Source organism: Microtus oregoni, unplaced genomic scaffold (assembly GCF_018167655.1).
Source record: "Microtus oregoni isolate MIOR12 unplaced genomic scaffold, Mior012 000049F_ref0000343, whole genome shotgun sequence".
Taxonomy (NCBI): domain Eukaryota; kingdom Metazoa; phylum Chordata; class Mammalia; order Rodentia; family Cricetidae; genus Microtus; species Microtus oregoni.
Genome location: NW_024543223.1, coordinates 15,617,246 through 15,631,258, shown reverse-complemented (window position 1 = coordinate 15,631,258; position 14,013 = coordinate 15,617,246).

The following is a 14,013-nucleotide window of genomic DNA, read 5'->3' as shown; positions in this document are numbered from 1 at the left end:
TGTAATCAGGCTGAACAAGGCATCCCACCATAGGGAGTGGACTCCAAGAAGCCAGCTCATGCACCAGTGATAGATCCTGGTCCCACTGCCAGGAGCACTACAAACAGACCAAGCCAGACAACTGTCATTCACATGCAGAGGGCCTAGTTTGGTCCCAAGCAGGCTTTCCAGCTGTAGGTCCAGAGTCCCTGAGATCCCACATGCTAGGGTCAAATGTATCTATGGTTTTCCATCATGATCTTGATCTCCCTTGCTCATATAACTCCTCTTCCCTCTCTTCTACTGGACTCCTGGAATTCAGCCCAGTGCTTGATTGTGAAGCTATACATTTGTTTCCATAACTTACTGGATGGATGTTCTAGAATGACAAGTAGGGTAGTCTCACATCTGACTACAGGAGAATGACAGTTCAGGCACCCTCTCAACTATTGCAAGTAGTCTTAGCTCGTGTCATCTTTGTGGATCCCTGGGAATTTCACTAGCACCAGGCTCCTCCCTAACCCCATAATAACTCCCTCTATCAAGATATATTTTCATTGCTCTCACTTTCTGTCTGTTCCTGAACTTGATCATCCCTTTCCCTCTTGTTCCCATTCCTCATCCTCAGATTACCCAGAAGATCTCATCTATTTCCCCTTACTATGGCAATCCATGTGTCTCTTGTAGCCTCACTTCTCTGGAGCTGTGAATTGTATAGCCTAGTTATCCTTTGTTTTATATCTAATATCTACTTATGAGTGAGTCCATACTGTGTTTTATTTCTGGGATTGGGCTACCTCACTTGGATGATTTTTTTTTCTAGTTCCATCCATTTGCTGGCAAGTTTCATAATGTCATTATTTTTTACAGCTGAGTAATAATCCATTGTGTAAATATGAGGTCCAGATTATATTAGTCTCTTTTCTGTTACTTTGATGAAATACCATAACCAAGAAAATTTACAGAAGGAAGAGTTCATTAACTCCTATACTTCCAGAAGTAGAGTCCATAATGTTGGGGAAGGCATGTCAACAGGGTCAGGAACCTGTATCATACTATCTTCTGCAAACATAAGGCAGGAAAAAGGCTACAAAGTCTTAAATTCCACCCCCAGTAACAAACATCCTCCAGCAAGGCTGCACCTCCAAAAGTTTCCATATCATCCTTCAAACAGCACAACTCACTGGGTACTAAGTGTTCAAATAAGTGGCCAGTAGGGGAGACTTCTAATTCAAATCACCACATCAAGCAATAGAAGATACTTGACATAGACCTCTGGCATCCACATTCTTGCACACAATTATGCCCCTTCACAGTGCACACACAAACATGTACACATATATACACATACATATATCACACACATACACAGGTCAACAACTCCTAGTATGTTTATAGAGCTGGAAATAGATCCTTTAGTTATGTCTATTGATGGTTCACATGATTTAGTACTCTTATGACTATGTGCATACAAACTACTGTTTTAACATAATGACTGTTATGTTATAGTTGTCATTTTTATTCCATCTGCTTCAGCAATTTTATAGCAGTTTTTCGCTCTACAGAATGTGTGACATACATGCTGATGTGGCCTTCTGATCCCTGTCTCTCAATATTCATGACTTCACATAACTTCCTATTGCCCTGATCTTGTAACTTTCTTCTAAACAAATGTATATCACCAATAATATAGAATTGTATAGTTATAAGTAGGTGACCGCAGAAAGTTTTATCTCATTTCTCTAGAAATTACCTTTCTTTTGCTGACTTTAGAAGCAAGCTTCCATGAATCCATTATTCAAGAAAATGGATTATTCATAAGGGAGAGTGAAAACATGCACTTCCTGCGTGGGCTGTAGGTGCAATCTGGTTCCAGACAAGCTTTGCTGTAATTGAACTCCTGAGCAGAAGATCCACGTAGAAGACTCACTTGGGCTCCTGACCTACAGAAATGAAGCTTTCATTTCTACCCCACACTGCTTCCCAGCTGCCTGCATTATATCGTCGTTACCTTTACAATTACCACCTTAATGTTCAGGCTACCAAGAGCTTCTTCCTCTGTTTTACCTTGTTGGGACTCATGAATTTATGCATTACCTATTTGACTGATAGTGTTGTGCTTGGGAGATTCCAATAATCAATGAAGATACAATATGGAGCAAACTAGTGTCCTTTGATGTGTTTTATGTTTTAATAGACTGAAGCATGGAGTAAGTAAATAAACACATAAGAATATGAAAAGTGATATAATCAATCTAGAAAAATAAAGAAACATCTTCACAAGTTAAAAAGAATGGTGAGTCTTCTGTAGCATAAACAGGGCTTTGCAGATAGTATTTTTCTTTGCCCAGAACTAAAAGGCGACTGCTTATTAAATGTAGTATCTCTTGTAGTCTCAAAAATAATCATCTGGATTAGGCATCTTTATTCTACCAGGTTTTTTTGTTTTGTTTTGTTTTTTGTGAGACATTTTAATTTTATTTTCCTTTATTTATTTATTTATTTATTTATTAAAGATTTCTGTCTCCTCCTCGCCACCGCCTCCCATATCCCTCCCCCTCCCCCAATCAACTCCCCCTCTCTCATCAGCCCAAAGAGCAGACCTGGTTCTCTGCCCTGTAGGGAGTCCAAGGACCTCCCACCTCCTTCCAGGTCTAGTATGATGAACATCCAAACTGCCTAGGCTCCCACAAAGCCAGTACGTGCAGTAGGATCAAAACCCAGTGCCATTGTTCTTGACTTCTCAGCAGTCCTCATTGTCCACTATGTTCAGTGAGTCCAGTTTTATCCCATGCTTTTTCAGACCCAGTTCAGCTGGCCTTGGTGAGTTCCTGAAAGAACATCCCCATTGTCTCAGTGTGTGGGTGCATCCCTTGCGGTCCTGAGTTCCTTGCTCGTGCTCTCTCTCCTTTTGCTCCTATGATAAACACAAAGTGTCTGACAATCAAAATATGTTCTATAGCAGCAATCATAAAGAACAAGATTTCAATGAAGATCTGCTTGGCTTCAATAAGCCTGTATTATTAGCTAGTGGGCTATGGACTATATTGAATTCTAGATATTTTCTTACACCCCCTAGTAAGTAACAAAAATGTCCACATTGTTATTTTATGGGGAAAAATTAAGACCAATACTGAAATCTCTTATATTTTAGATGCTTGTAATAGCTTCTGTAGCTTGGCAGGTTTGTGATTGGAGAAGATAATATTTGAAATACTATGTGGGAACTGGAGAGATGGTTCAGTAGTTAAGAGCACTTCTTGCTCTTGCAAAGGACTGGGGTTTGATTCTCAGCACACTCATGATAGTTCACAACTGTTCATAACTCCAGTTCCAGGGCATCTACAGTTCTCTTCTAACTTGCACTGGTACCAGACACACTCATGACACACATGCATGCATGCATGTTAAACATTCATACACATAAAACATAAAAATAAATCATCAAAATGTATCATTATTTGTAATTCAAATGCCATGTGAAAATAATGAGGGTGTTCAGGCATTAACATAAACAACCAACAACATATTAATGATGGTGGATCCAAATAAAATAACTTACTTCTAAAGTGCTTAATGCCAGAAAGGTAGAAAAAAATCTCCTCTTCCTCTAATTTCATGAAGGCTGCTTTAAGGAACACATAAATATTCAGCAGAGAAACGCTCTAAGTTCCAGCCTCCATGCTAAAGAAGAGAGCTTATTTCTTCTCTAAACAAAATTTCCACTTACCGTTTTGATAAAAAGATTTTTTTAATTTGTATTTCCTTGAATGATCTACATCTTGTGAAAAAATAAACACTGACCTTAAAACACATCTTTTAATTACCCTATATTTGCCTTTCAGGTTTAGTCACCAAACTCTCCCAGTTGTCTAACGCCTTGTGTAATCAGTAAGGCATACTTAGGGCTAGAGTGGTTCTATAGCCTCTAGCTTGGAGAGAAAAAAAAGCAAGTGGGAAAAAAAAAGGTCTGTCATTTATTAGGGGTGGGTGAGTTTAACTTTAGTCAAACTCTTGACCTTTTCAGTAATGGGGACAGAGGAAATTGCAAGTCAGATAACCGTTGTTCTAAACAGAACTAAACACATATAATTAAGTTATGACCCCAGGCACAGGCTAATATGGTATGGGGAGCAGACATCGCGGGATTCATGTGAAGGGGCAGTGGGTCTGATCTCAGAGCAGCAGCTAGCTGAGAGCCTGGGGGGAAACACTTCTTTCTGATCAACACATAGTCGCACCTTTTCCTTTATTTTTTTAAGGTGCTAGTGCATCTTGTATAACAAGATGTTCCTGCAAAATGAGAAACATAGGAATCAATGACTACACAGGTAGCTGTAGCTATCAACCACAAATGCAAGGGCATTCTGATGCTTATTCGTCCACAACGACGACACAGCTCGTCCTTTTGTATTTGAAAGTCTGTTCTAAAGCTGAAGGACTATACAACCAAGCGCTGTATCACTTAGTTCTACCATTTCTGTAACAAATAGTTTATATAAGCAAGTTAAAGGAAAGGATTTCTTTCAACTGTTTAAGAAACGCTATATTTGGGCTGGAGAGATGGCTCAGAGTTTAAGAGCACTGCCTGCTCTTCCAAAGGTCCTGAGTTCAATTCCCAGAACCACATGGTGGCTCATAACCATTTGTAATGAGGTCTGGTGCCCTCTTCTGGCCTGCAGGCATACACACAGACAGAATATTGTATACATAACAAATAAATAAATATATATAAAAAGAAACGCTACATTCTATTAGGACAGGCACAATGGTGGGCACATAAGGCAGGGGTCATAATATCCCTCAGTCAGAAAGCATGGAGAGATGAATGCCAGTCCTCAGACTCCTTTATCACTAGTTTTTACTTTTTTATCACACAAGTGAGTGGGATGAGGGTAGGATTTCCCTACTTCGTTTAAACTTGAGTAGAAACATACTCAAAGATAAACTCAGTGAAACTCCTGCTCGGTGATTCCAATTTCACGCAAATTGGCAATAAAGAATAACCATTACCAGTCTAGTTCTTGCCAACAGGACATGCAACATACCAATTTTAAAAGATAGAATTCTACCTCTGGTTCCTTGAGGTTCAACCATCTTTCATGAGTCAAAATACATGTATCTCACCTTCAAATGCCCCCATAGTATATTTGTTTCAACACTGCTAAAAAATAGAAACCTCTTCTGAGATTTAAGATGCTCTCTTACTGAGTCCCACTAAAATCAAGAAAATAACTTATGTACTTCCAATACACAACAGCACATGGCTGGGAAGATGTCTCAGTGACTAAGAACACGTATTGTTCTGATGGAAGACCCAGGTTCAGTTACAAACAACCACATGGTAGCACACAACTACCTATTACAGAGGATCAGAGGATCCAATGCCCTCTTTTGCAGAGGGCTCCCGAATGTATATGGTACAATAAATACATTAAGTACTCACAAATACACACACACCCCACAAATTTATATATTATATATCAGCACAAAGTTAGTGTTCTCATTGCAAAAGAGAGTAATTAAGATGCAGAATAAGAGATTATGCTGAAACAATACTGATATGTAGCAGGACAAACCCTACCTTCTGAAGTCCCATGACCTAAATCTATGGTCTTGGTAGAATCAGCCTTGAACAGCTCTACCTCTCCAGTTCTGCCATCTGCAAGATATATACCTTCTCTATGCAGCAGACTCCATTATACATGTGTGGCTCTGTTTGGAGGACATTCTTACTGTCTTGGAATCTCCTGGGGTCTCCAGGGGAACTTAGATTTCATTTTTATAGCTTCATGTAATGGCTTTTCAGAGCCTCTTTGCCTGAAAGCCAGGTATTGCCCATTGTCAGTGATTTTGTGACCCTGAAACTCTTGTGTTTTTCATGCCAGCAATACAAGCATTTTATAGACCAGGCCACTGAATATTATTATCAACGTAAGCATTGTCTGCCCCACTTATGACGTTGGAGAGACATCTGTCCATGTGTTACTTTCATTGGTTAATAAAGAAACTGTCTTGGCTTTTTGATAGCACAGAATTTAGATAGGCGGAGTAGACCGAACAGAATTCTGGGAGAAAGAAGCAGAGTGAGGCAGACGCCATGATTCCCCATCCCAAGACAGATGCTGTCTAGACTCATGCCTGTAAGCCACGACCTCGTGGTGGCATACAGATTATTAGATATAAGTTAGTCATGATGTGAGAGTTAGCCATTAAGAGGCTAGAACTAATGGGCTAGGCAGTGTTTATATGAATACAGTTTCCGTGTAATTATTTCGGATGTAAAGCTAGCCGGGTGGCGGGACACAGCCCGCCGCTCCTTCTACATACTTATGCTACAGATTTAGTGGGCTCTGGGTACTTTAGCAACTGCAATGGAAAAATTCTCAAGATGCTTGTTTTTAAGTGGGAAACTGCATTTGGAAACATTCTCAATTCATTATTTTTTTTCTTTCTAATGAAATTACACTTTAACAATATGGAGTCTTTTGGAATAGGATCTTGCCCACAAGTCTCCTGTCCTATTGTTCCAGGGAGGAGCTCTGGGTTCCTCTTTAATATTACTGACCACTTCAACAATTTCAGTTTCTTTCTTTGTACCAGTCTTTTCTGAAGTCTTAAGCTCATCTGAATACTGTGGTGTCATGATCTATGCCACTCAACAATTTAGTCAATTACTGTTGAATTTAGACTTCCCAAACTTTCCATAGCTCATATAGCCAGAGATCTGGCAATAAGGTAACACTGGCTCTTGAGTTCTCATGCCCCTCTGAAACCTTCTAAGCTGGGATGTCAGCACCTGCGTTTCTACCAGCATTCTAATAGAATACAAATTCTAATTGGTCTTAAAAATAAAAACTTGGAGATGCTGAAAATCAGAAAAGCAGTGCAGTCAGCCACTAGCTCTTACTTCTACCTTGGACCAGAAGGGTGATCCTGTCTCCACAAATCCTCCCACTGAAGGATTCTGCTATCTCTATGAAACCTCAGACTGCAGTCTCAGATTGCATCTGAACTCCTGTCTTCTCCACCTTCTATTCCTCTCTCTGCCCAGACATATCATTCCTGTCTCCACCTCCCTAGTGCTGGGATTAAAGGCTTGTGATCCCAAGTACTGGGATCACATTTCTATGAGCTCCGTTTCTCTTTGAGTCAGATTGAGTCATGTAGCCCAGTGTGGTTTTGAATTCACAGAACTCCATCTGCCTTTGTCTCTCAAGTGTTGAGATTAAAGGTGTATACCATCACTGCCTGGCCTCTGTGGCTGACTAGTAACTTAGCTCTGCACTCTAATCTTCAGGGAAGCTTTATTTGTTAGATTGCAAGCAAAATATCAGTATGTTCCAATCTGCTAAATTCTTATCAGAAGAGCAATTAAGAGTTTCCCTGGCCCATAAGTCTAAATTCTTCCAAGTTCTACCCACAAAGCAACTCCAAACACCTCCATTTCACGTGGTTATATATGAACAGTCTCTCTTCTTCATAACCAGCATTTTATATTAATTATTTTTTCTTATTGTCACACACACACACAAACGCACACGCACATGCACACGCACACACACAAACACCTGGTGGAAACAACTTACTTTGGCTCACAGTTTAAGAAGTAACACAGTTCATTATGATAGGAGGAGTACAGTACCTGCTCACATTACAACCTCAGTTAGGAAGCAGAGAGAGATGAACTCTTGTGCTTATGTGGCTTTTTCCTTTCCATCTTTGATCCAACTCATATGATGGTATCATCTGATGGAGGAAGGTCATTGGTTAAATAAAAAGAAACTGCTTGGTCCTCATTGGTTAGAAGATAGGTGGGAGGAGTAAACAGAACAGAATGCTGGGAGGAAGAGGAAGTGAGCTCAGACTCCACAGCTCTCCTCTCGGGAGCAGACGCCGAGGGAGCTCCAACCCAGGATGGACATAGGCTAGAATCTTCCCTGTAAGCGCACCTAGGGGCGCAATACAGATGATTAGAAATGGGCTAAATTAATATGTGAGAATTAGCCTAGAAGAGGCTAGATAGAAATGGGCCAAGCAGTGATTAAATGAATACAGTTTGTGTGTTGTTATTTCAGGCATAAGCTAGCCATGTAGGCAGCCGGGGTGCTGGGGACACAGCCCCTCCGCTCTTATTACTACAGATTGGCACCCAGACGTGTGGACAACTGAATCCACTGAAAGCCTGAGAAAGCTTGGGAAAGAGAAGAGCATGTTTTCTTGGTAGCTGCAATTTAATAGAGGCTTCCTGACTCAGCTTTAGCTGCAAAACCCTGCAGCTCATTAAGAGGTCCTGCCATGAAACACTTAAATGGTGTTGACGAAAAGCTGAACGCATGCTTTTCGGTTTTCAACCGTAGCAGTAAAAAAGCTGCGACGTTTAAAAATGCCAGTTTTCTGGGCTGTCCTGCAAGGGCAAACTCTGACTCTTTTATGCAGGCGGTTCGTGCAGTTTGCAAGCACAGGCTGCTGAAGCTCACTTGCTGGCAGGGACCTTGAAATGCCATAGAGTTGTGGCAGTAAACAAACATGGCTACAGCCAGTACCTCAGCCATGAGGCTGGAAAGCTAATGAATGGGCTGGATCCAGCCGTCAAAGCCACGCCTTTAGTCCTACTGAGATTGCTTGGTAAATTAAAGACTCATGTGGTCAAAAAAAGAGAGATTCAAAGACAAAGAAAATTTTTAAATGGTTTACAGTGTGTTAAAAATATATGCAGACTAAAAGTTGAAGTTCTTAAAGTAAAAAACAAAAAAAAGGAAGAGAGTTGTTGTGTGTGGTAGTACACACCTTTAATCCCAACACTTGGAAGGCAGAGGGAGAGTGACCTCTGTGACTTCAAGGTGTGGTAGCACATGCCTTTAATCCCAGTGCCTAGAAGGCAGAGACAAACAGATCTCTGTGAGTTCAAGGTGTAGTAGTGTACACCTTTGATCCCAATGCCTGGGAGGCAGAGACAGGCGGATCTCTGAGAGTTCGAGGACAGCCTGGTCTACAGAGTTATTCCAGGTCAAAGATACAGAGAACCTGTCTCAAAAAGCAAAAAGTTAAAAGTAAAAATAAACAAAATAAAGGTTAAAACAAAGTTGCACAAAGATGGAAAATACACAGAGAATTTTGATACTGTATGCTATTATGCTCTCTTTGAATTATTTGAATGCTCAGGAAAGAGCAACAGCTGCTGAAAGATATTTATTTATAAATGCTTCTGAACTAATCCAACATAGATATTTTGATGCCTTGACTTTGAAATTTGGATCTAGGGACATGATGCTTTGGAAAGGAGTTTCTTATTTTGTTTTCACAGAGGATGAGACCCTGTTCATTTCTTCTATTCTGATTTGGTAGATGGACCACGCCCTCCTGAAGGGTTGGTTTGAACACCGTCAGAAAATTGCTTCACTCAACTGCCAACTGAGATGAAACTAGCACACAGGTTATACAATGAAAGACCTAATTAACGACACCCCCATTCAGCAGGAAGCAGTTTGGAGAGAAATAACTGCGCCCATATTCCCAAAAAATGTTTATTAATGTTCTTTTACATTTAAAGGGGGATATGATATAGATATGAATAATTTGCATTTGTATAGATTTTGCTTTATTGATAGAGATTTAAGGTCAATTTTGTTATATGTATAAGTGTTTCTGATTTTGATTAAGGTATTGTGATTTTGTAATTCATTTAAATATGTACTGTATAATTAAGAAATATAGGTTGTTAATGGATAATCATCAATAATAGTAAAGCTTGTAGTCATGTTAGTTAGATTTTCTAGATATATAGAGATATATTTTAGATAGACATTCTTCATGTCTTTCAAAGATTACAGAATAGGACATTTAATGTTTTAGTAACTTAGGGTTTTTCATGACAATGAGACACTCTGCTCCTGGCAGCACCAATCTACTTCAGGAAGAAGATGGGCATCGAAGAGGATCTTTATGGAGTTTGATAGCCATTTGGGCAAGAAACTGCTCTTGCCTGGACTATTGCATAAACTGGACACAGAGAACCCGCAGAGAGAGGACTACTGAACTTGCCTAAGGTGAGATGATCTTTCGGGGTTCCTGATTCATGAAAGAGTCTGCGAGACATTCTGCAGGACACAACAGATAGTGACTGAGCTGACTTTAAATTTTCCTGCTTTATGGAAATGTCTGCTGGATACCATGGGCCTGAAGGCTGAAGATGGATGCCCCAACGGTACAGAGGAACTCTGGGTGACTGTCCAGGCAGCGAGATGTCTCTGTCATTTCTAGAGTTTTAAAAGTTGCTTTTTCTTGTTTGCTTAGGTAGTATTGTATCTTTCTGGAGTCTTTGATGGAGTTAAGAATAGTTAGTTATAGTTACAGTTTTCCTGAGTTATGATAAAAATTATTGTAACTTTTACTTGATAACTTTTGTCATATGTAATTTTGCTATGTTAAAGTTAAAGCCTTTTTTTTTTGTTTAAACTGAAAAAGGGAAAATGATGGAGGAAGGTCATTGGTTAAATAAAAAGAAACTGCTTGGCCCTCATTGGTTAGAAGATAGGTGGGAGGAGTAAACATAACAGAACTCTGGGAGGAAGAGGAAGTGAGCTCAGACTCCACAGCTCTCCTCTCAGGAGCAGAAGCCTCAGAGAGATGCCATGCTCTGCTCTCCCGAGCAGACGCACCCGGTGAAGCAAGCCGCCAGGTTAGACATGCTGAATCTTTCCCGATAAGACCGGTGCTCACAGATTATTGGAGATGGGTTGATCGGGATGTGAGAATTAGCCTGTAAGGGCTAGAGCTAAAGGGCCAAACAGTGTTTAAATGAATACAGTTTGTATGTTGTTATTTTGGAGCATAAGCTAGCCATGTGGGCAGCCGGGGTGCTGGGGACGCAGCCCTGCCACTCTTATTACTACAATCATCCTCATTCAAGCTATGATCTCCCTTAATTAAGCTCCTGGGTAACAACCCTCAATGATACTCAGTTCTTAGGGGATTCTAAATTCAGTCAGGTTGTCAATGAGCATCCACCACCACAGTAACCGGATGGTGACCATGACTTTAATAATCCCCAGTTATGTACTCTGAGTGTGCTATTGGAACTCTACCTGTTTTGTTAGTTAACTAAGGAAAGTTAGAAAATACATAAAGGATGTGCTAAGCAGGTTTTCTTTAATGCTTAAAATCTAATTTCACAGAGGTTCCCCACCCAAGTACTAACCAGGCCAGACCCTGCTTAGCTTCTGAGGTTAGATGAGACTGGGTACATTCAGAGTGGTATGGCCATAGACTAATTTTATGTAGGTTTTTATAAATACTTCAAATCCTAGTATAATCCATTCCTTGTTATGTTTTTCTACATAATTATTTGCCACCTGCCCCTTCAAACTCCCAAAAGTTCTATCCTTAGTTCATTCTCACTTGATGGGAGAGAACATTATTTCACTGTCAGTACAAACTAAGTACAAGTTAAGTCCCTGTCCAGATTCCTTTGTGGTGCTGTAATGAAATGATTTGACAAAAAAAAAAAAAAAAAAAAAAAAAAAAAAAAAAAAAAAAAAAAAAAAAAAGAAAAAAAACACAAAACCAAGCAATTTAGTAGAGAAAAGGCTTTATTTGACTTTACAATTCCAGGTTATAGTATATCATTGTAGAGATGTCAAGGTAGGAACTTCAAGTGCTGGTCCTGTCCTATCTGCAGTCGAGAATAAAATGAATGCATGTATGCATTCGTTTGCTTGTGCCACTCATAGGCTCAGGACTCCTTGACAGTGCCTTCCACACTGAGCTACGTCTTCTCCCATCAATTAACTCAACTAAGACAATCCCACAGGTCAACCAGTACACACAGCTCTGACCCAGGTGATGCTTGGTCGCAGTGACTTGACAATTAGAACTGGGCTGCACAATTCCCATGCTCTGACAAAAACGTATTCACGCTCCAGCTGCTTCATTCCAATTAAGATGATCATCTGTTGCTCTCCTCTCGAAGACCAATGTCAACTGTGCAATGGTGGATCTCATGTTTGTTCTGGAATCTTGAAATCGTTGTCATTTATACTTTACTGAATTATACTCTTTTTTTTGGGGGGGGGACAGGGTTTCTCTGTGGCTTTGGAGCCTGTCCTGGAACTAGCTCTGTAGACCAGGCTGGTCTCGAACTCACAGAGATCCGCCTGCCTCTGCCTCCTGAGTGCTGGGATTAAAGGCATGCGCCACCATCGCTGGCAAAGTTGGAGTGGAGGTACCGGGGATCAAACCCGGGGCCTCATGCACGCTTATACTCATTTTATAAGCATCTTATAGTAAGTCTCAGCTTCAAATCCTCCAAGCATTCTCCTTTGGCTCTATTACCTCATTATTTTTCTTCCCTTGTAATTTAAATAGATTTTTTGAGAATTTCATGTATGAGAACTATATTTACATCATTTCTACCCTGTATTAATTATGTCCCCTATACTCTTTCTAAATTCATGACCAACTTATTCTGTTTTTTTTTTCCATTTTTTTATTGAGAAAAGGAGAAAAAAAAACAAGTTTCCACCTCCTCCCAGCCTCCCATGTCCCTCCCCCTCCTCCCACCCTTCTCCTCCTCCTCCCACCCTTCTCCCCCTCCCCCCAATCCTCACCCCATCCCTCTCCAATCCAAAGAGCAGTCAGGGTTCCCTGCCCTGTGGTAAGTCCTAGGTCCTCCCCTCTCCATCCATTTCTAGGAAGGTGAATATCCAAATTGGCTAGGCTCCCACAAAGCCAGCACATTACATAGGTTCAAAACCCCTTGCCATTGTCCTTGGCTTCTCATCAGCCCTCATTGTTCGCCATGCTCAGAGAGTCCAGTTTTATCCCATGCTTTTTCAGTCACAGTCCAGCTGGCCTTGGTGAGCTCCCAATAGATCAGCTCCACTGTCTCAGTGGGTGGGTGCACCCCTCATGGTCCAGACTTCTTTGCTCATGTTCTCCCTCCTTCTGCTTGGGACCTTGGGAGCTCAGTCCAGTGCTCCAGTGTGGGTCTCTGTCTCTATCTCCATCCATCACCAGATGAAGGTTCTATGATGATATGCAAGATATTCATCAGTATTGCTATAGAATAGGGTCATTTCAGGTTCCTTATCCTCAGCTGCCCAAGGAACTAACTGGGGACCTTGGCTTGGGCATCTGGGAGCCACTCTAGGTTCAAGTCTCTTGCCAACTCTAAGGTGGCTCCCTTAACTAAGAATTGTGCTTCCGTGCTCCCCTATCCAACCTTCCTTTATCCCAATCATCCTTTTTCCCCAAGTTCCTCCCATTCTCCCCTTCTCCCTTTACTCTCCCCATCTCCCCTTACCACCATCCCACCCCACCCCCAAGATCTCAATTTTCTCCCCAGCCATTTTGTCTACTTCCCATAGCCAAGAGGACAACTGTATGTTTTTCCTTTGGTGCACCTTCTTATTCTGTTTTAGCCATTATTGTTTTGTATCATGTGCACACATGCACACACACACACACACACACACACACACACATATTGCCAAGTTCCTTGCTCATATGTATTAAGTAGTGTCTGTTTGGGAACTGGACTACCCACGCTGTAATATGTAAGCCTGTAACATGAGCAGGGCCTGCTTGTTTGTTGATGTTATTGTCCCACCCAGTACCTCACAACTGTTTAGCCCCAAAGAAAATCACACATAGATCTCTATAAGTTGTAAAACTGATTGGCCCATTAGCTCTATCCTCTCACTGGCTAACTCTCACATCTTGATTAACCCATTTTTTCTGATCTATGTTAGCCATGTGGCTCAGTACCTTTTTTCAGTGGGGCAGATCACATTCTGCTGCTTCCATGGTCTGGGCAGGAGAGTGTGAGGAATCAACTTCCTCCTTCCCAGAATTCTCCTGTTCTCATTACATCATTTCTATTTCCTGTCTGGTTTTCCCACCTATATTTCCTGCCTGGCCAAGCAGTGTTTATTTAAAACATGATTGACAGATTACAGACAATTCTCCCGCATAAGCCCATCTAAGAAATACCATTTTAGTATATATTAATTCTTTCCATTATTTTCCTCTGAC